Here is a 26401-nt window from a genome sequence, read left to right on the forward strand (position 1 = left end):
TCTGGCCCCCTACTCCCCCCGACTGATCCTCATCTCCCCCCACTGATCCTCAACCCACCCCTCACCCCCCCACTGATCCTCAACCCACCCCTCACCCCCCACAGATCCTCAACCCACCCCTCACCCACCAACAGATCCTCAAACTGCCCCTCACCCCCCCACTGATCCTCAACCCACCCCTCACCCCCCCACAGATCCTCAAACTGCCCCTTCCCCTCCCCCACTGATCCTCAACCCACCCCTCACCCCCCACAGATCCTCAACCCACCCCTCACCCCCCACAGATCCTCAACCCACCCCTCACCCACCAACAGATCCTCAAACTGCCCCTCCCCCTCCCACCACTGCCCCGCCCCCTCCCCGCCCCGCCCCCTCCCCCTCCCCCCCCGCTCCCTGCCCCCTCCTATGGCCACGCCCTCCCTAACACCCACAACACCTCGCTGCGTGACCGCGCACGCACGCACAAGGCGTCGAGATCGCGCACGCGCAGGGACGCACAAGGCGTCGAGACCGCGCACGTTCGATCGAAGCGGCAGCGCTGAGTTGGAGCGTGAGCAGCTGGAGGACGGAGTGAATTCAGGAGGGAGAGAGGTGAGCGCGAGGGGGGGGGAGAGAGACCCTGTGGAATGGGGGGGGGGGGGAGAGAGAGACCCTGTGGAATGGGGGGGGGGAGAGAGAGACCCTGTGGAATGGGGGGGGGGAGAGAGAGACCCTGTGGAATGGGGGGGGGGAGAGAGAGACCCTGTGGAATGGGGGGGGGGAGAGAGAGACCCTGTGGAATGGGGGGGGGGGGGAGAGAGAGACCCTGTGGAATGGGGGGGGGGGGGAGAGAGACCCTGTGGAATGGGGGGGGGGGGGGGGAGAGACCCTGTGGAATGGGGGGGGGGGAGAGAGACCCTGTGGAATGGGGGGGGGGGGGAGAGAGACCCTGTGGAATGGGGAATGGGGGGGGGGGAGAGAGACCCTGTGGAATGGGGAATGGGGGGGGGGGGGGAGAGAGACCCTGTGGAATGGGGAATGGGGGGGGGGGGGAGAGACCCTGTGGAATGGGGAATGGGGGGGGGGGGGAGAGACCCTGTGGAATGGGGAATGGGGGGGGGGGGGGAGGAGAGAGACCCTGTGGAATGGGGAATGGGGGGGGGGGGAGAGAGACCCTGTGGAATGGGGGGGGGGGAGAGAGACCCTGTGGAATGGGGGGGGGGGAGAGAGACCCTGTGGAATGGGGGGGGGGGGAGAGACCCTGTGGAATGGGGGGGGGGGGAGAGACCCTGTGGAATGGGGGGGGGGGGAGAGACCCTGTGGAATGGGGGGGGGGAGAGAGACCCTGTGGAATGGGGAATGGGGGGGGGGGAGAGAGACCCTGTGGAATGGGGGGGGGGAGAGAGACCCTGTGGAATGGGGGGGGGGGGGAGAGAGACCCTGTGGAATGGGGGGGGGGGGGAGAGAGACCCTGTGGAATGGGGAATGGGGGGGGGGGAGAGAGACCCTGTGGAATGGCGGGGGGGGGAGAGAGACCCTGTGGAATGGGGGGGGGGGGAGAGAGACCCTGTGGAATGGGGGGGGGGAAGAGAGAGACCCTGTGGAATGGGGAATGGGGGGGGGGGAGAGAGACCCTGTGGAATGGGGGGGGGGAGAGAGACCCTGTGGAATGGGGGGGGGAGAGACCCTGTGGAATGGGGGGGGGAAGAGAGAGACCCTGTGGAATGGGGGGGGGGAAGAGAGACCCTGTGGAATGGGGGGGGGGAAGAGAGAGACCCTGTGGAATGGGGGGGGGGGAGAGACCCTGTGGAATGGGGGGGGGGAAGAGAGAGACCCTGTGGAATGGGGGGGGGGAAGAGAGAGACCCTGTGGAATGGGGGGGGGAAGAGAGAGACCCTGTGGAATGGGGGGGGGAGAGAGACCCTGTGGAATGGGGGGGGGGGGGAGAGACCCTGTGGAATGGGGGTGGGGGAGAGACCCTGTGGAATGAGGAGGGGGAGAGAGAGACCCCGTGGAATGGGGGTGGGGTGGGGGGGGAAGAGACCCTGTGGAATGGGGGTGGGGTGGGGGGGGAGAGACCCTGTGGAATGGCGGGGGGGCGGGGGGGGGAGGAGAGACCCTGTGGAATGGGGGGGGGGGGTGGAGAGAGACCCTGTGGAATGAGGAGGGGGGGGAGAGAGACCCTGTGGAATGAGGTGGCAAAGGGAGAGACCCTGTGGAATGGGGCGGGAGGGAGACCCTGTGGAATGGGGCAGAAGAGAGACCCTGTGGATTGGTGGGGGTGGGGGGAGACCCTGTGGAATGGGGGGTTTGGTGATGATGAGACTTCCAGTGGAACGTGGGGTGGGGTGGGTAAGAGACCCCCTCCTCCGCCGTGGAATGGGAGGGGGAGACCACCTGGGTAATGTGGGGTTGGGGAGAGAACCTGGGTAATGGAACAGACGAGACCCTGGGGAACAGGAGTTGGGGAAGCGGCGGAATTGTGATGGGGTGTGGGGGGGAAAGAGAGACCCTGTGGGATTGTAGGGGGGGAGGTGGGGAGAGACCCTGTGGAATGGGGGTGGTTGGCGAGAGACCCTGGGGAGTTTGGCGGGTGGTGGAGACCCTGGGGAATTGGGGGGGGGGGAGGGGGGGAAAGGGTTTGGAGTCCCTGGGGAATGGGGCGTGGGGTTTTTTTTGGAGTCCCCGGGGAATGGGGCGTGGGGTTTTTTTTGGAGCCCCCGGGGAATGGGGGTTTGGGGTCCCCGGGGAATGGGGGTTTGGAGTCCCTGGGGAATGGGGTGTGGGGGTTTTTTTTGGGGTCCCCGGGGAATGGGGGTTTGGGGTCCCCGGGGAATGGGGGTGGTCCCTGGGAGCTGTGCAGTGTTCTGTGAGACCATCAATGAGTTGTGATTCTGTCCTGATGGGCACTGCCCTGCGGTTTGTGTGAAGCTGCTGTCTCGGTGTGTATGACGTTGGTGTGCCCGGTCTGTCTGTAACTGCACCTTATCGGCTTGTCAGGCTGTGCCAGAGTGTTTTATAATCAGTTAATTACCCCATCAGCTGCAATCATGGTTACAATTAAAGTAAATGTGGCAATGCAGCAAGTCCCAGACACGGCAACTCATTAAGAAGCAGCCAGTGTTTCCTGTTTGTCTAATTCCCTGCTTGGCAATGGAGTGACGGGTGTGAGGAGCCCATCAGGCAGAGGCTGTCAGCTTGAGAATCCAGGATACGGTTTGTGGCTGACACACAGATTGTTGGTGTTATGAAGTAGGACTGGGTCCCAGTTAAAATATAACTGACCACTCATAACTATTTACAGAGAATGACATCGAGTTCACAGCACAGAAACATTCAATGTAACCAGCCTGTGCCAATGTTTATGCTGCATTGAAATCACCTCCTGCTTTTGATCATCTCACCCTATAAGTATATCCTTCTAGTCGTTTCTCCCTCGTGCTTATCTAGCTTCCCCCCTTACATCATTTAAACTATTAATTCGCTGTTTTAATGTCTCCCTCCTCTTCCTCTGGAGAATTATGAATTTGCACTGATATGCACAACAGTTTATGTTTAGACAGCACCTGTAATACAGAAACATTACCAGTCAGAAAATTGAGTCTGAGACACAAAAGGATATATTAGTGCAGGTGATATAAGTTTCCTCAGAGGTAACCCCTTAAAGGAGGAGAGAGCTGGAGAGAGGTTTTGGGAGAGAATTCCAGAGCTTAGGGGCGAGGCAGGTGAAGGGACGGAGTGAAGGGAAGTCATGTTGTGTGTAAGAAATATAAAGGAATAAGCTGACTCGTGAGCCCCCTCCCCTGTGGGCACTGGGCAGTGAGCCCCCTCCCCTGTGGGCACTGGGCAGTGAGCCCCCTCCCCTGTGGGCACTGGGCAGTGAGCCCCCTCCCCTGTGGGCACTGGGCAGTGAGCCCCCTCCCCTGTGGGCACTGGGCAGTGAGCCCCCTCCCCTGTGGGGCGGTGAGCCCCCTCCCCTGTGGGGCGGTGAGCCCCCTCCCCTGTGGGGCGGTGAGCCCCCTCCCCTGTGGGGCGGTGAGCCCCCTCCCCTGTGGGGCGGTGAGCCCCCTCCCCTGTGGGGCGGTGAGCCCCCTCCCCTGTGGGGCGGTGAGCCCCCTCCCCTGTGGGGCGGTGAGCCCCCTCCCCTGTGGGGCGGTGAGCCCCCTCCCCTGTGGGGCGGTGAGCCCCCTCCCCTGTGGGGCGGTGAGCCCCCTCCCCTGTGGGGCGGTGAGCCCCCTCCCCTGTGGGGCGGTGAGCCCCCTCCCCTGTGGGGCGGTGAGCCCCCTCCCCTGTGGGGCGGTGAGCCCCCTCCCCTGTGGGGCGGTGAGCCCCCTCCCCTGTGGGGCGGTGAGCCCCCTCCCCTGTGGGGCGGTGAGCCCCCTCCCCTGTGGGGCGGTGAGCCCCCTCCCCTGTGGGGCGGTGAGCCCCCTCCCCTGTGGGGCGGTGAGCCCCCTCCCCTGTGGGGCGGTGAGCCCCCTCCCCTGTGGGGCGGTGAGCCCCCTCCCCTGTGGGGCGGTGAGCCCCCTCCCCTGTGGGGCGGTGAGCCCCCTCCCCTGTGGGGCGGTGAGCCCCCTCCCCTGTGGGGCGGTGAGCCCCCTCCCCTGTGGGGCGGTGAGCCCCCTCCCCTGTGGGGCGGTGAGCCCCCTCCCCTGTGGGGCGGTGAGCCCCCTCCCCTGTGGGGCGGTGAGCCCCCTCCCCTGTGGGGCGGTGAGCCCCCTCCCCTGTGGGGCGGTGAGCCCCCTCCCCTGTGGGGCGGTGAGCCCCCTCCCCTGTGGGGCGGTGAGCCCCCTCCCCTGTGGGGCGGTGAGCCCCCTCCCCTGTGGGGCGGTGAGCCCCCTCCCCTGTGGGGCGGTGAGCCCCCTCCCCTGTGGGGCACCGAGCCCCCTCCCCAGTGGGGCACCGAGCCCCCTCCCCAGTGGGCACCCTCTGCTCCCCTCCGGCTCCCCCCCACCTCTCCGCTCCGACTCTCTTCCCCCCCCTTTCCCTCCGGCTCCCCCCCTTTCGCTCGGCCCCCCCGTCCGTCCGTCCATCCTTCATTTAGGGTATTTAAAGACTTCCATTGCCTTTCCCTGTTGTTGCTTCGGTTTGCAGTGAGACTCTGTGTCCTCTCAGCTGTTGGTAGAGTCGTGTTTCTGTTGTGCTAAACAGTTCCAGGCTAGCTCAGCGATGTTATTTTGTTGTCTGTGATCTTTGAGGTAGGTTGGGAATTGTATGAATATACAAATATGTAATTTTGTTGTCTCTGCCTTTGCTAGCTGTTTGCTTTGTGTTGCTTTCTCCAGTCCAGACATGTCTGTGTTGTTTCTTGCTTCCAGTGAAGCCCAAAGGTTGTCATGTGAAGTTTTTGTACTGTGTCCATTTGAACTGTGGCAAATGATCCTTTCTACAGTTTATTCTCTGATATGTAGAGTGTTGTGTAATTCTAGGGCTTCGTTGGCTGGGCCAACATTTATTGCCCATCCCTAATTGCCCTTGAGAAGGTGGTGGTGAGCTGCCTTCTTGAACAGCTGCAGTCCATGTGGGGTAGGTACATCCACAGTGCTGTTAGGGAGGGAGTTCCAGGATTTTGACCCAGTGACAATGAAGGAACGGCGATATATTTCCAAGTCAGGGTGGTGAGTGGCTTGGAGGGGAACTTCTAGGTGGTAGTGTTCCCATCTGTCTGCTGCCCTTGTCCTTCTAGATGGTAGTGGTCTTGGGTTTGGAAGGTGCTGTCTAAGGAGCCTTGGTGAATTGCTGCAGAGCATCTTGTAGATGGTACACACTGCTGCCACTGTATGTCAGTGGTGGAGGCGGTGGATATTGAAGGTGGTGGATGGGTGCCAATCAAGTGGGGTGCTAAGCAAGTGGGCTGCTTTGTCCTGAATAGTGTCTAGCTTCTTGAATGTTGTGGGAGCTGCACTCATCCAGGCAAATGGGGAGCATTCCATCACACTCCTGACTTGTGCCTTGTAGATGATGGACAGGCTTTGGGGAGCCAGGAGGTGAGTTACTCACTACAGGATTCCCAGCCTCTAACCTATTCTTGTAGCCACAGTATTTATATGGCTAGTCCAGTTCAGTTTCTGGTCGGAGGTAACCCCCAGGATGTGATGGTGGGGAATTCAGTGGTAGGGAGGTGGTTAGACTCTTTTTAGAGACCGTCATTATGTGCGGCCCTGTTACTTGCCACTTATCAGCCCAAGTTTAAATGTTGTCCAGGTCTTGCTGTATGTGGGCACGGACTGCTTCAGTATTTGAGGAGTTGCAAATGGTTCTGAACAAGCTTGCTCCAAGAGGTTTACAGGAAGGTCTTAGTTGAGAGAGCTGGCAAGGTTTAGGATGAGAATTTCAGAGCGCAGGTACCTGATTAAGCCTGGAGGAGACTCTGCCCTTTCGTTGTCAGTCCACAGGACTGTCTGCAACCTTAGTGAGTGAACCTTCAGCTGTCTTGCCCCTGGTTTACTAAATTCCTTCTCTTCACTTCCTCTTTCAGGAGTCTCTCCGATCCCATGATGGTGGCCAGGTTAGGTTTAATGTCTCGAGCACTCCACCATGTTCAGGGGGCTACGTAATAAGCTGTTTCAGCAGTCACCTGGTCTGCTATTCCATATAGCCAGAATGTACTCTTCCCTTCAAATGAGATGTGAAACTGAGCTCGGTGTGGAAATTGGAGGGTGTTAAGACAGCACAAACTGGGGACGGGGATGGAAAATGTGACAAGATGAAAGGGCCACAGCTCTCTGCACCTCCCCTGAGCTAGCAGAATATAACCAGCATTCATTCAGTCTCTCTTGGCCAGAGCTTGATTTAATCAGGAATTTCTGTTGCTTTACAGGGTTATACAGAGTGCAATAATATCCAGTTTGTTTAAAAGGAATGTAGTATCCTCCTCCATCATCCTGTCTCTGAACTTGCCTCAACCCTTCACCCAACCAAAAGTGCAGTCTTTTTGGCCATGAGAGTGAACCCTTGGCCGTGTGTCAATTGGCACACAAGAATTCAGAGTAGGAGTAGGCAATTTGGTATCTTCAGCCTGCTCCAGGTCATGGCTGGTCTGATTGTAGCCTCAACTCCACTTTTCTGTCTGTCCTCCCCACCCCCCCCACCCCCCCCCCACCCCCCAATGACCCTTGACTCCCCTGATGCTCAAAAATGTGTAACTTAGACCTGAATATATTCAATGACCCAGCCTCCTCTGCTCTCAGGGGCAGAGAATTCCAAAGACTAACTACCCTCGGAGAGAAAAAAATTCCTCCTCAATAAATAGGAGATTGCTTGCTTTGAAACTGTAACCCCTAGTCCTAGACACTCCCCACAAAGGTAGGGATAGTGTGAGTAGCCCATTGGCCATGGTGCCAGCTGGGAGTGTGAGTGACCCATTGGCCCTGGTGCCAGCTGGGAGTGCAATGACTCATTGGCCGTGGTGCCAGCTGGGAGTGAAAGTGACTCATTGGCCATAGAGCCGGCTGGGAGTGTGAGTGACCCATTGGCCGGGGTGCCGGCTGGGAGTGCAAGTGACTCATTGGCCATGGAGTCGGCTGGGAGTGTAAGTGACTCATTGGCCATGAAGCCGGCTGGGAGTGTAAGTGACTCATTGGCCATGGAGCCGGCTGGGAGTGTAAGTGACTCATTGGCCATGGAGCCGGCTGGGAGTGTAAGTGACTCATTGGCCATGGAGCCGGCTGGGAGTGTAAGTGACTCATTGGCCTTGGAGCCGGCTGGGAGTGTGAATGACCCATTGGCAGAAGTGCCAGCTGGGAGTGTGAGTGACCCATTGGCCGTGGTGCCGGCTGGGAGTGTGAGTGACCCATTGGCCGTGGTGCCGGCTGGGAGTGTGAGTGACCCATTGGCAGAAGTGCCAGCTGGGAGTGTGAGTGACTCATTGGCCATGGAGCCGGCTGGGAGTGTAAGTGACTCATTGGCCATGGAGCCAGCTGGGAGTGTGAATGACCCATTGGCCGTGGTGCCGGCTGGGAGTGTGAGTGACCCATTGGCCGTGGTGCCGGCTGGGAGTGTGAGTGACCCATTGGCAGAAGTGCCAGCTGGGAGTGTGAGTGACTCATTGGCCGTGGTGCCGGCTGGCAGTGTGAGTGACCCATTGGCCGTGGAGCCGGCTGGGAGTGTGAGTGACCCATTGGCCGTGGTGCCGGCTGGGAGTGTGAGTGACCCATTGGCAGAAGTGCCAGCTGGGAGTGTGAGTGACCCATTGGCAGAAGTGCCAGCTGGGAGTGTGAGTGACTCATTGGCCGTGGAGCCGGCTGGGAGTGTGAGTGACCCATTGGCCGGGGTGCCGGCTGGGAGTGTGAGTGACCCATTGGCAGAAGTGCCAGCTGGGAGTGTGAGTGACTCATTGGCCGTGGAGCCGGCTGGGAGTGTGAGTGACCCATTGGCCGTGGTGCCGGCTGGGAGTGTGAGTGACCCATTGGCCCTGGTGCCGGCTGGGAGTGTGAGTGTCCCATTGGCCCTGGAGCCGGCTGGGAGTGTGAGTGACCCATTGGCTGTGCTGCCGGCTGGGAGTGTGACCCCCACTGGACAGGTTGACCCCTTGTCCAGAATGCCAGCTAAAAAAGCAGTTTCAGCAAACGTGTACAGCCTCCCTCTCTCTCCCGTCCCTCAGGCAGTGACAGCCACTGAACTCCTCTCCATTGAACTCATTGTAGGGAGTGAACTCAAAAGCATTGAGTTAGTGTCTGTCGGTGCTTTTTTCTGATTCATTAAGAACAGTAGTTACAGGAGGAGGTTGTTCAGCCTCTCAAACCTGTGCCAACATTACTGACAGATGTATATTTCAACTCCATTTACCTGACTTTATTCCACATGCCTTGATACTTGACCAGGATTATGTTCTCTCGTTTTGGATTCACCCGCAGTAAAAAGTTTCTCTGTGCCAACCACATTGAATCTCATGAACGTTTTAAATCACTGATTCATCTTCTATAATCGAGGAATACAGGCTAGGTTTGTGCAATCTGCCCGCATGATTTAACAACAAACTGGGATTTCTATAGTAGAGCAATTGAGCAGTGGCTATTTTCCAGTTTTGTGAGTGGAAAACCCCATTGTGGTTTTTGTCTGGGGGCTGCAGTGGGGTTGGGCCTGGGGACTGTCAATTGCGTGCTCCAGGTGAGTGAACCTGTGATTCAGCTCTGATCAAAGTGAGGTTGGTGTCCTGCTTGAATTGGTTTCTTTTTGATTGAAGCTTTGATCTGTTTCAGGAATCCTTCCCCAGAGGAAACTGGCACTTTAAATTCCTAGGACATGAAAATAGGCTTAGAAAACATTCAAAAAATGATTATTTTTGAAAAGTAACGCCTAACTCCTTTTGCTAATTTTGCTGTTGTCTTCATGTCAGGGGCTAATCCTTGGGCTGGTGATTCACTGGAAATCTTTGTCTGATCTTGAAGAGTGCAGGCCATAGAATGTCATAATACAGAAGGGGACCATTTGCACCATTGAGCCTAAATCTGCTCTTTGGAAGATGTATTCAATTAACCCCCACTCCCCTGCTCTTTCCTCATAGCCCTGTAACTTTTTTTTCCTTCAAATATTTATCCTGGTCCCTTTTGAAAGTGCCTATTGAATCTGCTTCCACTGCCCTTGCAGGCAGCGCATTCCAGATCGCAACAATTCACTGTGTAAAAATAAATTCTCCTCATCCCCCCCACCTCTGGTTCTTTTGCTAATTATCTTCAATCTGTGTCCTTTGGCTACAGACCCTCCTGCCAGTGGAAATGTTTCAATCTATCGACTTAATTAGAGATCTTCATAATTTTGAGCACCTCTAGTAAAGCTCACCTTAACCTTCTCTGTTGAAAGGGGAACAGTTCCAGCTTCTCCAGCCTCTGCTTGCAGTTGGCAGGCTAATTGGCAACAAAGACCTTCACAATTGAGCCTGGCACCTGTTGTCTTGTGAGAGCCACGTGAGCGTATTTTTGAAAAAGCTCATCTTCTCTGTCCTCACTAACTCAGCCAGGCTGGGACCATGCTGTGTGGCCCAGTACCTTGTTAGACAGTGCATTTTAGGTACTGAGCCGTTGTGGGGGGGATTTATCTTATTCTTGGAGATCCCAGTGAACCTCATCTTTTCCTGTCTGACAGTTCAAATCCCACCAAGGGTTGAAAAATTACTTTCGATAAATCTAATTAGATCAGACAAGCGAGCCACAACTGTTTTAGGCCAAAAACGAACGAACCTAAGGATTATTTAAATGGTGAAAAGCTAGGAAGAGTTGGAGTTCAAGAGAGATTTGGGGCCCATGTTGTACACAGATCACTGAAATCTGGTTACCAGGTACAAAAAGATCAAAATGTCTAATGGAATGTTACCCTTTGTAACGAGAGGGATAAAATATAATAGGAAGTTTTTGTTAGGGATGTGCAAAGCTGGTTAGTTCACTTTGGGAGTGCTGTGTACATTTTGGGACACTGCACTTTAGAGAGAGGTTATATTGGTCTTGGAAGGAGTATGGTGTAGATTCACCAGAATGTTATCAGGGTTTGCAGTGTTTGAATATGAGGAACGATTACTATTAAACTATTCCCTTGGAATATTGAAGATTAAGGAGAGATTTAATTGAGGTTTTTAGGACCTTGAAAGGGATTAACAGGGTGAATAGAGAGAAATGTTTTACGCTGGTCGGTTGTAACTTTAAAATTGGAACCAGGCCATTCGAGGGAGAAGTTAGGAATCATTTTTTCACACAAAGGATGGGTGAAGTGTGGAACTCTCTCTCTCACACAAGAAGCAGTAGATGCTAGTTTACTGTAATTAATTTGAAACCTGAAATCACTAGATTTTTGCTGGGTGAGGGAATTATGGAACCAAAATGGGTGGATATCAGCCATAACCTCACTGAATGGCAGAACAGGCTTAATGGCCTGAGTGGCCCCTTTTTCTTCTTCATTCTTTCACAGGATGTGGGTGTCACTGGCAGGGCCAGCATTTGTTGCCCATCCCTAATTGCCCTTGAACTGAGTGGCTTGCTAGGCCATTTCAGAGGGCAGTTAAGAGTCAACCACATTTCTGAGAGTCTGGAGTCACATGTGGGCCAGACTAGGTAAGGATGGCAGATTTCCTTCCCTAAAGGACATTAGTGAACCAGATGGGTTCTATACAACAATCGACAATGGTTTCACGGTCATCATCATACTTTTAATTCTAGATTTTCATTGAATTCACATTCCACCATCTGCCATGGCTGGATTCAAACCTGGGTCTCTTTTGCATATGTATAGAAGCCTTTGCAGTCTGTTTTTATGTTCCTCACTAGTTTACTTGCATATTCTATTTTCTCTTTATCAGTTTCTTGGTTCTACCATCATACCTTTTAATGTAGCTTCCCAATCTATCACAGCCAACTTTCCGCTCATATCTACAGAGTTTCCTTTGGTTAGATTTAAGACCCTAGTTTCGGATTGAACTGCATCACTTTCAAACCAATGTAAAATTCCATCATAATATGGTCACCTTTCCCTAGAGGCTCCTTTTACAATGAGATTATTATTTGGCCCTTTCTCATTGCACAATACCAGATTGAAAATAGCCCATTTTCTATTTGGTTCCTCAATGTACTGTTGTAGAAAACCATCTCATGTACATTCATACAAAGATACGAATGAGGAGCAGGAGTAGATCGCTCAGCCCTTCGAGCCTGCTCCACCGTTCAATAAGATCATGGCTGATCTGATTATAACCTCGGCCTCACATTCCTGCCTACCCCCGATAACCTTTCACCCCCTTTTTAATCAAGGACCTATCTAGCTCTGCCTTAAAAATAATAATAAAAAATCCATTGCCTTTTGAGAAAGAGTATTCCAAAGACTCATGACCCTCCTGAGAGAAAAACATTTCTCCTTATCTCTGTCTTAAATAAGTGACCCCTTATTTTTAAACAGTGACCTCTAGTTCTAGATTCCTCCACAAGAGAAGCATCCTCTCCCTGTCAAGACCTCAGGATCTTAACGGTTTCAATCAAGTCACCTCTTACTCTTTTAAATTCCCGTGGATACAAGCCTAAACCCGTCCAACCTTTCCTCATAACACAACCTGCCCATTCCTGGTATTAGTCTACTGATTCTGAGCTTGACATCTTTCCTTAAATAAGGAGACCAGCACCGTGCACAACTGAAGCACAACATCCTTTTGTATTCAATTCCACTCATAATAAACAATAACATTCCATTAGCTTTCCTAATTATTTGCTGTACCTGCATACTAGCCTTTTGTGATTCAAGCACAAAGTGCCTTGCTCTAAAGTTTTTCATAATAGTTTCTAACATTTTCCCTAAGACAGATGTTAGGCTAACCGGCCTATAATTTCCTGCTTTCTGTCTCTTTCCCTTTTTGAATAAAGGAGTAATATTTGCTATTTTCCAATCTAATAGAACCTTCCCAGAATCTAGGAAATTTTGGAAAATTAAAACCAACGCATCAACTATCTCACTAGCCACTTCTTTTAAGACCCTAGGATGAAGTCCATCAGGACCCAGGGATTGGTCAGCCCGCAGCTCCAACAATTTACTCAACACCACTTCCCTGGTGCCATAGAGTTATACAGCACAGAAACAGGCCCTTCAGCCCATCGTGTCCGTGCCGGCCATCAAGCACCTATCTATTCTAACCCCATTTTCCAGCACTTGGCCCGTAGCCCTGTATGCGATGGTGTTTCAAGTGCTCATCTAAATACTTCTTAAATGTTATGAGGGTTCTTGCCTCTACCACCCCCTCAGGCAGTGTGTTCCAGATTCCAACCACCCTCTGGGTGAAAAATTTTTTCCTCAAATCCCCTCTAAACCTCCTGCTCCTTACTTTAAGTCAATGCCCCCTGGTTGTTGACACCTCCGCTAAGGGGAAAAGTTTCTTCCTATCTACCCTATCTATGCCCCTCATAATTTTGCGTACCCTATCAGGTCCCTCCTCAGTCTTCTCTGTTCTAAGGAAAGTGCTTGTAATTTTCCCGAGTTCCTCCATCCCTTCCATTTCCTGATTTGCAGCTAATTCTGGGATGTTACTTGTATCCTCTATAGTGAAGACTGATGCAAAATACCTGTTCAATTCATCTGCCATCTCCTTATTTTCTATCATCAATTCCTCAGATGCACTCCCTATAGAGCTAACGCTCACTTTGTTAACTCTTTTCATATTTAAATACCTACGGAATCACTTGCTATCTGTCTTTATATTTCTAACTAGCTTTCCCTCGTACTACTTCCCTCCTCATCAATCCTTTTGTCATTCTTGTCTGCCACCTTTGCGCTATAATGTGCTTTTTCTTTAAGTTTGATGCTATCTAACTTTTTTAGTTGAGCACAATGGGTCCTCCCCTTGGAATTTTTCTTTCTTATTGGAATGTATCTATTCTGTTTATTTTGAAATATCCCCTTAAATGCCTGCCACTGTATCTCTAATGACCAACCCCTTAACCTAATTTGTCAGTTCACTTTAGCTAGCTCTGCTTTCATAATTGCCCTTATTTAAGTTTAAAATACTAGCCTTGGGCCCACTCTTCTCCCCCTCAAATTGAATGTAAAATGCTACCTAGGGGTGCCTTCACTATGAAGTTATCAATTAACCCTATCTCGTTGCACAATACCAAGTCTAGTATAGCCTGCTCTCTGGTTGGCTCCAGAACATGATGTTCTACAAAACTATCCCGAAAACATTACATGAACTCTTCATCTATGCTACCTTGGTCCATCTGATTTTTGCAGTCTAAATGTAAATTAAAATCTGCAGTGATCATTGTTGTATCTTTCTGACAAACTCCCATTGTCTCTTCCTTTATACTCCGTCCTACCATGTGGTTACTGTTAGGGGGCCTGTACACCGCTCCCGCAAGTGACTTCTTGCCTTTATCATTTCTCATCTCTTTCCAAATTGCTTCTACATCCTGGTTTCCTGAACTTAGATCACCCCTCTCTAAATGTGCTAATACCATCATTAATTAACAGAGCCATCCCTCCACACTTTCCTAACTCCTGTCCTTCCTGAACGTCACGTACCCTTCAATATTCAGCCCCCAATCTGTCATTCTGTAATAATGGCTACCAGATCATACTTGTTTATTTGCGCTGTTGTTATGACTGTGATGGGAGGAGTGTGTGAATTATCAAGTCCCACTACTCTGCAGACCAGACCATTAATTTAAATGTTTAATTTTCTTTCGAAATGACCAATTGTTTACCTATACCTCTAGCACCCAGAAGAAAAGAGACTGACCAGGCTTCTTTCAAAACTCAGAATGATTAATTTATTATTAAACAAAACTCCTATTAATAAGTTGCAAGTACTGTTTAACACACAATTGTAATTGAGAAGTATAAGTATCTATCTCTTCCTAAAGAATTTCCCCAGTGTGCGTGCACGCACACACACACAGACAAACAAAGGACAAACAGGTAGAGTCTCTCTGCAGGGATGGGCTTTGGAGGATAGGCATTATAAAATAAAGGATAAAGTCCGCAGGGTCTCGACGCTGTTGACGTGGAGTTCTCTTGTGTCCCGCTGGATGCCTGGAAGTTCTCACCAACAGGTCCAGCTTTGCAGGTCCAAATGCAGGCTAGTTACACTCAGATGAGGGTTCTCTGGCTACTGGTTGATGGCCACACACAATTGTAGACAAGGTAGAGAGAGGAAGCAAGTCAAACTAGCCGCCTTTCCTCAACTTGTTCTTTAACAAGACTGCCTTCAAAACAAACAGGTTCACAACTTTTTTTTCCCATGCCCCATGTCTCCCAGCTTTTCATTAATTAAAGTACGTTGCAGTTCAACACAAACAAACAACTCCTCCTCAAGCACCATACAGGCCAGGTGATTTCTTGGAAGGGGCCTGCTTGTTGACAGTTCCAAGGTGGATTTATGACCTTTTTAAAAAAAAAAATCCCAGGTTCGCAACCAGATGTCCAGATTATGCCAAGTCTTTCCATTTTGTAAAAGAAAAACTTCAGTCTTGAGAGATATGATTCTAGCACTGTAAGTTCATCTGTTTTGTTTCGAATGCTACCTGCGTTTAGATACACTGCCTTTAGTTTTATCCTTTTACTATTTGGTAGCATCTATCCTTCTCTGCTGATTTACTCTTAGTTTGTACTCCCTGTCACGTTCTGTTTATCATTTCCCATATCAGTACCTCTCTCTCTTGCCTTTGTCTACGCTTTGATTCACCACACCTTCCCAAATTTGATCCCTTGCCCCACTTTTTGGTTTAAAACCCTCTCTACTTCCCTAGTTATGCAGTTCCAGCAATTTGTCCTCCAAAGCATTAATGATAACTAGGTTTACCCAGTCTGTGTGTAGATTGAAGCCTTCCATGGTTATTGTATTACCCTTGTTACACGCACCTCTAATTGCCTGATTTCTACCGTACCCTACATTGCCACTGCTGTTTGGTGGTCTATAAACAACTCCTACCAGTGTTTGCTGCTCCTTGCTGTTTCTTAGCTCCACCCAAACTGATTGCACATCTTGATCTTCCGAACAAAGATCCTTTCTCACTAACAGCGCTACCCCACCTCCTTTTCCTTTTTTCCTTTCCTTCCTAAATATCGAACACCCCTGAACATTCAGTTCCCAACTGAGGTCACCCTGCAGCCATGTCTCTAATGTCAGTGAGATCATACCTGTTTACTTCCCTTTGTGGTGTAAGTTCATTGTTGTGAATGTTGCGTGGATTCAGATAGAATGCCTTTAATTCTGTCTTTTCATTATTTTCACAATCTCTAGCATCATCTGCTGGCACACTCTTAAGTTTGTACACTCTGTCCCTTCCTGCTGCACTCAGATTGTCAATTCCCTTATTGCCACCTTGCTCTCTTGCTTTGTTCTTTTCTTCAATTTATTCCCTCACCTAACCTTTTGCCCCACTATTTAAGTTTAAAGCCCTCTCTACTGCCCTAGTTATATATCTCGCCAGAACACTGGTCCCAGCATGGTTCAGGTGAAGACTGCCCCAAAGGTACAGCTCCCCAGTACTGGTGCCAGTGCCCCATGAATCGAAATCCATTTCTCCCACACTGGCTTTTGAGCTGCACATTTAACTCTCTAACCTTATTTACCCTACCCTAATTTGTTAGAAACAGAGTAAAGCTCCCTCTACACTGTCCCCGTCAAACACTCCCAGGACAGGTACAGCACGGGGTTAGATACAGAGTAAAGCTCCCTCTACACTGTCCCCATCAAACACTCCCAGGACAGGTACAGCACGGGGTTAGATACAGAGTAAAGCTCCCTCTACAATGTGCCCATCAGACACTCCCAGGACAGGTACAGCACGGGGTTAGATACAGAGTAAAGCTCCCTCTACACAGTCCCCATCAAACACTCCCAGGACAGGTACAGCACAAGGCTAGATACAGAGTAAAGCACCCTCTACACTGTCCCCATCAAACACTCAAACACTCCCAGGACAGGTACAGCACAGGGTTTAGATACAGAGTAAAGCTCCCTCTACACTGCCCCCTTCAAACACTCCCAGGACAGGTACAGCACGGGGTTAGATACAGAGTAAAGCTCCCTCTACACTGTCCCCTTCAAACACTCCCAGGACAGGTACAGCACGGGGTTAGATACAGAGTAAATCTCCCTCTATACTGTCCCCATCAAACACTCCCAGGACAGGTACAGCACGGGGTTAGATACAGAGTAAAGCTCCCTCTGCACTATCCTTTTGAATTTGTAGGGGGAGGGGCAGAATGGTGACAATCCCACTGGGGTCAGGGTGACGCAGGCTGTTAAAAGCAATAATTTCCCTTCATGTTATTTGTGGGTGACCTGGTCACTGAGCAACAGCTATTGACATGTTTTAAAATAACTCATTCTTGCGTCAAACCTGTAATTTCTCTGCATGTTTCCATCCGCTGAGGTAGCCCTTGTTTGGTTTAAGTCAGTTATTAGTGCAAAATCACTGCCCAGTGGTTAACCTGGGATTATTTAGTGCTATTTTTGATCATCTTTCTTTACCCTATTTCCCTCCTCTTAGGAGACTGACCTCTGCTGGAGTCCGATTCCATGAGTACCGACAAGCTAAGTCTGGCTGTGGATTAGCATCTTTGTTTTCAAATCTATCCATTGCCTCACTCCTCCCTATCTCTGTAATCTCCGACAACCCTCTCTTAGATCTATGCACTCATTCAATTCTGATCTCGTCTCCGTTCCTGATTTTAGTTGCTTCACTTCTTTTTATTCATTAGTACAGGCTCAACATGTTCCCTCTAGGGTGATAGGAAGGAGTAACAAGCCCAGAGAACCATGGATGACCAGAGATATTCAGGTTACGATGAGAAGGAAAAGAGAGGCTTTTAGCAGGTACAAGGGAAGCAAATCAGCAGAGGCATTAGTGGAGTACAGTAAGTGCAGGGTGGAGCTTAAGAAAGCAATTAGGAGAGCAAAGAGGGGATATGCGAAAGTTCTGGCTGGTAAAAGTAGGGAAAATCCCAAAATAGTCTCTAAGTATATCAATGGGAAGAGGATAACCAGGGAAAGAGTAGGGCCCATAAGGGACCAAGGGGGCAATCTATGGGTGGAGCCAGAGGACATCGCTAGAGTGTTGAACGAATACTTCACATCTGTCTTTATCCAAGAGAATAAGGATGAAGGTATTGAACTTGGGGAGAGAGACTGCGAGGTTCTTAAGCAAATTGATATAGGGAGTGACAAGGTATTGGAGGTGTTGACAGGCTTAAAAGTGGACAAATCTCCAGGTCTGGATGATTTGTGTCCCAGGCTGCTGAGGGAGGCAAGGGAGGAGATCGCAGGGGTTCTGACCCAAATTTTTAATTCCTCCCTGGCCACGGGGGAGGTGCCAGAGGACTGGAGAACAGCTAATGTGGTTCCGCTATTTAAGAAGGGTTGTAGAGATAAGCCAGGGAACTACAGGCCAGTGAGTCTCACGTCAGTGGTCGGGAAACTATTGGAGAAAGTTCTGAAGGAGAGAATCTATCTCTACTTGGAGGGGCAAGGTTTGATCAGGGATAGTCAGCATGGCTTTGTCAGAGGGAGGTCATGCCTAACAAATTTGATTGAACTTTTTGAGGAGGTGACCAGGTGTGCAGATGAGGGTAGTGCAGTTAATGTAGTTTATATGGATTTCAGCAAAGCCTTTGACAAGGTCCCACATGGGAGACTTATAAAGAAGGCAAATGCACATGGGATACAGGGCAATTTGATAAGGTGGATTCAAAATTGGCTTAGTTATAGGAGACAGAGGGTGATGACAGAAGGTTGCTTTAGTGACTGGAAGCCAGTGTCCAGTGGCGTACCACAGGGATCTGTGCTGGGTCCCCTATTATTCGTCATTTATATAAACGACATAGATGACTACGTGGGGTGTAGGATTAGTAAGTTTGCGGATGAGTCAAGGATTGGCTGGGTAGTTAACAGTGAGGTTGAGTGTCTTGGGCTACAGGAAGATACAGTCAGGATGGTCAAATGGGCAGATAAGTGGCAGTTGGAATTTAACCCTGAAAAGTGTGAGGTGATACACTTTGGAAGGAGTAATTTGACAAGGAAGTATTCAATGAATGGCATGACACCAAGAAGTTCTGAGGAACAAAGGGACCTTAGCGTGTGTGTCCATAGACCTCTGAAGGTGGAGGGGCGTGTTAGTGGGGTGATGAACAAGGCGTATGGGACACTTGCCTTTATTAATTGAGGCATAGATTACAAAAGTTGGGAGGTCATGTTGGAGTTGTATAGAACCTTGGTGAGGCCACAGCTGGAGTACTGTGTGCAGTTCTGGTCGCCACATTATAGGAAGGATGTGATTGCACTGGAGGGGGTGCAGAGGAGATTCACCAGGATGTTGCCTGGGATGAAACATTTAAGTTATGAAGAGAGGTTGGATAGACTTGGGTTGTTTTCGTTGGAGCAGAGAAGACTGAAGGGCGACCTGATTGAGGTGTACAAGATTATGAGGGGCATGGACAGGGTGGATAGGGAGCAGCTGTTCCCTTTAGTTGAAGGTCAGTCACAAGGGGACATAAGTTCATGGTGAGGGGCAGGAGGTTTAGGGGGTATGTGAGGAAAAACTTTTTTACCCAGAGGGTGGTGACGGTCTGGAATGCACTGCCTGGGAGGGTGGTGGAGGCGGGTTGCCTCACATCCTTTAAAAAGTACCTGGATGAGCACTTGGCACGTCATAACATTCAAGGCTATGGGCCTAGTGCTGGTAAATGGGATTAGGTATGTAGTTCAGGTGTTTCTCACGTGTCGGTGCAGACTCGATGGGCTGATTCTGTGATTTATGGGATGTGGGCGTCACTGGCTAGGCATTTATTACCCATCCCTAATTGCCCTTGACAAGGCTGCCTTCTTGAACCGGTGCAGTCCGCATGGTCTATATGCACCCACAGTGCTGTTGGGGAGTGGGTTGGGACTGTTAAGACCGCAGAGCTAAGATCTGATCTGTTGGCTATTGAATTGCTTAGCTCTGTCTATCACTTGCTGCTTCTGCAAGTAGTCCTGTGTTATCGCTCCACTAGGTTGATGCCTCATTTTTAGGTATACCTGGTATTGCTCCTGGCAGTCCCTCCTGCACTCTTCATTGAATCAGGATTGATCCCCTGGCTTGATGGTAATGGTAGAGTGGGGGATATGCCGGGTTACAGATTGTGTTCGAGTACAATTCTGCTGCTGCTGATGGCCCTCAGCGCCTCATGGATGCCTAGTCTTGCTAGACCTGTTCGAAATCTATCCCATTTAACATGGTGCTTGTGCCACACAACACGTTGGAGGGCTTCCTCAATGTGAAGGCGGGACTTTGTCTCCACAATGACTGTGCAGTGGTCACTCCTACCGATACTGTCATGGACAGATGCATCTGCAGCAGGCAGGTTGGTGAGGATGAGGTCAAATATTTTTTTCCCTCTTGTTGGTTCCCTCACCACCTGCCGCAGACCCAGTCTAGCAGCTATGTCCTTTAGGACTCGGCCAGCTCAGTTACCAGTGGTGCTACTGAGCCACTCTTGGTAATGGACATTGAAGTCCCCCACCCAGAGTACATTCTGCGCCCTTGTCACCCTCAGTGCTTCCTCCAAGTGGTGTTCAACATGGAGGTGCACTGATTCATCAGCTGAGGGAGGGCGGCACGTGGTAATCAGCAGGAGGTTTCCTTGCCCATGTTTGACCTGATGCCATAAGACTTCATGGGATCTGGAGTTGATGTTGAGGACTCCCAGTGCAACTCCCTCCTGACTCTATACCACTGTGCCCCCACCTCTGCTGGGCCTGTCCTGCCAGTGGGACAGGACATACCCAGGGATGGTGATGGTGGTGTCTGGGACATTATCTGTAAGGTATGATTCAGGCTGTTGCTTGACTAGTCTGTGAGATGCTCTCCCAATTTTGGCACAAGCCCCCAGGTGTTAGTAAGGAGGACTTTGCAGGGTCAACAGGGCTGATTTTGCTGTTGTCATTTCTGGTGCCTGGGTTGATGCCGGGTGGTCCATCCGGTTTCATTCCTTTTTTGTGACTTTGTAGCGGTTTGTTGCAACTGAGTGTTTGGCTCGGCCATTTCAGAGTCAACCACATTGCTGTGGGCCTGGAGTCACATGTAGGCCAGACCAGGTAAGGATGGCAGATTTCCTTCCCTAAAGGGCATTAGTGAACCAGATGGGTTTTTACAACAATCGACAATGGTTTCATGGTCATCATTAGATTTTTAATTCCAGATTTTTATTGAATTCAAATTCCACCAATTGCCAGACCACAAATTACCAGATTTATTCAGTTCAATTTCACAACTTGCCCTGGTGGGATTTGAACTCATGACCTCTGGAACCCAAATAGCTTGGAACATTTTATTACATTAAAGGTGCTACAAGAATGGAGGTGAGCGCGATGGAGGTCACGGCCTGTTCAGGAACTCGAGAGGCAACATTGAACAGAGGCCATAACCAAAGCATCAACTTCTATTCCCAGTCAGTACTGGGTGATCTAAGCTCACAAGGGCAATAATTGGGATATTACATTTGGCCTCACTGCTCCTGAATTGTCGAAGGAAGACTAACACTTTGTTTCCAGTACACCAGCTGGAAAGTGCTGAGTCTGTGGGCAGCCAAGTAGCCCGGTCCTGGACAAGAAACCCCGAGTTCAGGAATTCACATTCCGCTATTGGCAAACTGAGAAATTTAATTTAATAAATTTAGTGATTTATGTACTGACACCAGGGGAACATGGAGACTCTTCTCAACCTGGGCAATCTCATATGCAGGCAAAGCTACAAGCCTTGCGACAATTGAATGGGGCTTTGGTGACACCGCACCTGGAATGCTGTGTGAAATTTTGGTCTCCGTATTTAAGAAAGGATATGCTTGCATTGGAGGCGGTACAGTGAATGTTCACTAGATCGGTCCCTTGAATGAGAGAGGTGTCCTATGTCGAGAGGCTGAGTAAATTGGGTCAGCATTCTCTTGAGTTTGGACGAATGAGAGGGATCTTATTGAAACATCCAAGGATTTGGAAGGAGTTTGACAGGGTAGATACTGAGAAGCTGTTTTCTCCTGGTCGGAGAATCTAGAGCATAGGTACACAGTTTCAGGATAAAGGGTTGATCAATTAGGATGGAGATGAGGAGAAATTACTTCATTCCAAAGAGTTGTAATTCTTTGGAATACTCTATCCCAGAGGGTTGTGGGTGAGCCCATCATTGAATTTATTTAAGGCTGAGAGAGACAGGTTTTCGGCTTCTCAGAGAATCAAGGAGAGCAGGCGGGAAATGGAGTTGAGGCTGATGATGAGCCATGATCCTGTTGAATGGCAGAGCAGGCTCGATGGGCTGTGTGGTCTACTCCTGCTCCTACTTGTGATGTTATGTCGCCAAACCCAAACAACAACTTGCATTTATATGGCACCTTTAAGGTAGTAAAACATCCCAAGGCCCTTCACAAGAGCATGATCGACAAAATTTGACACAGAACCACAGATACTTGGACAAGAAGCCAAAGGCTTGGTCAAAGAGATAGGTTTTAAGGAGTGTTTTCAATGAGGAGAAAGGGGCGTAGAGACTCAGGGGGAGGATTCCAGAGCTTAGAGCCATGGTACCTGAAAGCACAGCGACAAATAGTAGATGTTACAACACTGACATCGACCCAGCAATGTGAAAAATTTCCCAGGTGTGTCCTGTACACACACTCAGCAAGACAAATCCAACCTGGCCAATTACTGCCCCATCAGTCTATTCTCCATCATGAGTAAAGTGATAGAAAGGATCATCAACGCTGCTATCAAGCAGCACTTGTTTAACAATAACCTGCTCACTGACGCTCAGTTTGGGTTCCGCCAGGGCCACTCAGCTCCTGACCTCATTACAGCCTTGGTTCAAACATGGACAAAAGAGCTGAGCTCCCGAGGTGAGGTGAGAGTGACTGCCCTTGACATCAAGGCAGCATTTGACCGAGTGTGGCATCAAGGAGCCCTAGCAAAACTGGAGTCAATGGGATAAAAGCAAAATACTGCGGATGCTGGAAATCTGAAACAAAACGCAAAATGCTGGAAAAACAGACCATGAACTCTTTCCTCTATTTCTCCTTGTTTAATCCCCTTTTTTCTACATTCATTTTTATTTTTTATCCACTTATTTTTATTATTTTATTCATTTATCCATGGTTTTATCTCCTTTTTTATCCCCCTTCTATTCCATTTTCTATCCTTCTTTTCCCTACCACTGACCCACCCCCCCTCCCTTCCCCAAAAGGGCCATCTGGTACTTGTTCATGTGTTTTTCAGAGTGCTGGCCCTTGTTCTGCTATTGTTACATTCTGCTTTCTTACCTTTGCCACCACCAGCACTTGTTTTAACCGTTACCACTACCATTAACACTCCCTTTGTCCTTTAGCTCATGACATTTTTGTCAATCTCTCCTTTGTTCCCATCTATCGCTGGCCTTCTATCCAGCTTCACCTGCTCCGCCCCCCCTTAAACTGTACAAATTTAATCACATTTCCACTCCCCTTCAGCTCTGAAGGAGGGTCTTATGGACTTGAAACGTTAACTCTGTTTCTCTCTCCACAGATGATTCCAGACCTGCTGAGTTTTTCCAGCATTTTGCGTTTTTGTTTCAGATTTCCAGCATCTGCAGTATTTTGCTTTTATCCCATTGACTCCAGTTTTGTTAGAGCTCTGAAGAAGGGCCATACGGACTTGAAACGTTAACTCTGTTTCTCTCTCCACAGATGCTGCTGGACCTGCTGAGTGTTTCCAGCATTTTCTGTTTTTGTTGGAGTCAGTGGGAATCAGGGGAAAAACTCTCCGCTGGTTGGAGACATACCTAGCACGAAGGAAGATGGTTGCGCTTTGGAGGTCATTCATCTCAGCTCCAGGGCATCACAGCAGGAGTTTCTCAGGGTAGTGTCCTAGACCCAACCATCTTTAGCTGCATCTTCAGTGACCTTCCTTCCATCATAAGGACAGAAGTGGGGATGTTCGCTGATGATTGCGCAATGTTCACCATTCGCAACTCCTCAGGTACTGAAGCAGTCCATGTCCAAATGCAGCAAGACCTAGACAATATCCAGGCTTGGGCTGACTGTGGCAAGTAACGTTTGTCCCACACAAAAGTGCCGGGCAATTACCATCTCCAACCAGAGAGAATCTAACCATCGCCCCTTGATATTCAATGGCGTTACCATCACTGAAATCCCCACTATCAACATCCTGGAGGGTTTTTATTGACCAGAAACTGAACTGGACTAACCATATAAATACGTGGCCACAGGAGTAGGTCAGAAGCTAAGAATCCTGTGGTGAGTAACTCACCACCTGACTCCCCAAAACCTGTCCACCTACAAGGCACAAGTCAGGAGTATGATGGAATACTCCCCACTTGCCTGCATGAGTGTGGCTCCAGCAACATTCACTGTCCAAGACAAAGCAGTCCGCTTGGTTGGCACTCCATCCGCAATCATTCACTCCCTCCACCACCGACGCATAGTTGCAGCAGTGTGTGTACCATCTACAAGATGCACCACGGGAACTCACCAAGCCACCTTAGACAGCACCTTCCAAACCATGACCACTACCATCTAGAAGGACAAGGGCACCACATTATAGGAAGGATGTGATTGCACTGGAGAGGGTGCAGAGGAAATTTAGCAGGATGCTGCCTGGGCTGGAGGGTCTGAGCTATGAGGAAAGATTGGATAGGCTGGGGTTGTTTTCCTTGGAGCAGCGAAGGTTGAGAGAGGGACCTGATAGAGATGTATAAGATTATGAGGGTTATAGATAGGGTGGATAGGAAGGCACTTTTTCCATTAGTAGAGGGGTCAATAACCAGGAGGCATAGATTTAAGGTAAGAGGTAGAAGGTTAAGAGGGGAGTTGAGGAGAAATTTTTTCACCCAGAGAGTGGTGGGAGTCTGGAACTCACTGTCTGAAAGGGTGGTTGAGTCAGAAATTCTCGTAACATAAGTATTTAGATATTCACTTGCGTTGCCTATAGCCTCTAGGGCTGTGGGCCAAGCGCTGGAAAATGGGATTAATGTAGTCAGATCTTTGTTGACTGGCATGGACATGATGGGCCGAATGGCGGCCTCCTGTGCTGTAAACGTCTATGTGTCTATTACCCATGACCACTACCATCTAACAGGACGAGAGCAGCAGATAGATGGGAACACCACCACCTGGAAGTTCCCATCCAAGCCACTCACCATCCTAACTTGGAAATATATCGCCGTTCCTTCACTGTCGCTGGGTCAAAATCCTGGAACTCCCTCCCTAACAGCACTGTGGGTGTACCAACACCACATGGACTGCAGCAGTTCAAGAAGGCAGCTCACCACCACCTTCTCAAGGGCAACTAGGGATGGGCAATAAATGCTGGCTCAGCCAGCGAAGCCCACATCCTGTGAATGAATAATAAAAAAGGAAAAATCACCATTAAAATTAATAGAGCATATAGTACTCTAGACTTTGTTAATAGGGGAATAGAGCACAAGAGCAAGAGGCTTATATTGAGCTTGTATAAGACATTAGTTAGACCTCACCTGGAGTGCTGTTTACAGTCCTGGGCGCCGCATTTTAAGAAGGATGTGTAGGCATTGGGGAGAATGCAGAAAATAATCACAAGAATGATTCCAGGCATGAGAACCTTCAGTTATGAAGATAGATTGGAGAAGTTGGGACTGTTTTCCTTGGAGAAAAGAAGGCTGAGAGGAGACTTGATAGAGGTATTCAAGATCATGGGGGGGCCTAGATAGAGTAGATAGGGAGAAACTGTTCCCATTGGCAGAAGGATCGAGAACCAGAGGGTACAGATTTAAAGTAATTGGTGAAAGAAGCAAAAGTAATATGTGAAAGAACTTTATCACACAGCGAGTGGGGAGGGTCTGGAATGCCTGAGTGTGTGGTGGAGGCAGGATCAGTCGAGGCATTCAAAAGGGAATTAGATGAATATTTGAAAGGAAACAATGCGCAGGGTTACAGGGAGAAGGCAGGAGAATGGCACCAGCTGAAATGCTCATTTAGAGAGCCTATGTGGACACAACGGACCAAATGACCACCACCTGCACTGTAACAATTCTGTGATTCTGAAACCTGCCAGCTTGTCATAAAAACCCAATTGGGTTACTGATTACCAGACTTATGGCAAACCGTGAGGATGATGTCAGTCAAATGCAACAGGATATAGATTGGCTGGTACAATGTGCAGACAAGTGTCAGATGGAATTTAATACAGAGAAGTATGAGGTGATGCATTTTGGCAGAAGGGATAGGGAGAGGCAATGTAAACTTAATAGCACAGTTCTAAAGAGTTTGTGGGGACAGAGGGACTTGGGGGTCAATGTGCATTAATCTTTGAAGGTGGCAGGACATATTGAGAGAGCAGTTAGCAAAGCAAATGGGATCTTGGGCTTCATTGAGTACAAAAGCAGGGAAGTTATGCTGAACCTTCATAAAGCTCTGGTTAGGTCCCAACTAGAGTATTGCATCCAGTTCCGGTCACCACACTTTAGGAAGGATCTTTGAGAGGGTGCAGAGGAGATTTACCAGAATGGTTCCAGGGATGAGGGATTTTAACTACAAGGTTAGGTTGGAGAAGAAGGGGTTGTTCTCCTTGGAGCAAAGGTGATTGAGGGGAGATTTGACAGAGATGTACAAGATTATGACAGGGTTAGATAAGATGGCCAAAGAAAAGCTGTTCCCATTGGCTGATGGTACAAGGACTCGGGGGACACAGATTTAAGGTTTTGGACAAGATACAGGAGGGAATGTGAGGAAGAACTTCTTTACACAGTGGGTGTTAATGACCTGGAACTCATTGCCTACAAGGGTGGTGGAAGTGAAGATGGTCAGTGATCTCAAAAGGAAATTAGATAGGCTGATCTGATTGTGGTCTCAACGCCACTTTCCTGCCCTCAACTCCATTTTGCTCCCTGTCCCCCATAACCCTTAACTCTCCTGTAGGTCAAAAATGTGTCTAACTCAGCCTTGAATACATTCAGTGACCCAG

At 49.6% G+C, this 26401-nt stretch overlaps 1 long non-coding RNA gene across 2 annotated transcripts in view; it reads left to right on the forward strand.

Moving 5' to 3' along the window:
* Window positions 1-493: 493 nt before the first annotated feature.
* Window positions 494-26401, forward strand: part of LOC144680074 (uncharacterized) — a 36215-nt gene continuing 10307 nt past the window's right edge. For both annotated transcript variants that reach the window (XR_013576483.1, XR_013576482.1), the window contains exon 1: window positions 494-591. This is a non-coding gene — a long non-coding RNA (uncharacterized LOC144680074). The remainder of the gene's footprint in view (window positions 592-26401) is intronic.

This window comes from Cetorhinus maximus, chromosome 4, assembly GCF_964194155.1.
Source record: "Cetorhinus maximus chromosome 4, sCetMax3.hap1.1, whole genome shotgun sequence".
Taxonomy (NCBI): Eukaryota; Metazoa; Chordata; class Chondrichthyes; order Lamniformes; family Cetorhinidae; genus Cetorhinus; species Cetorhinus maximus.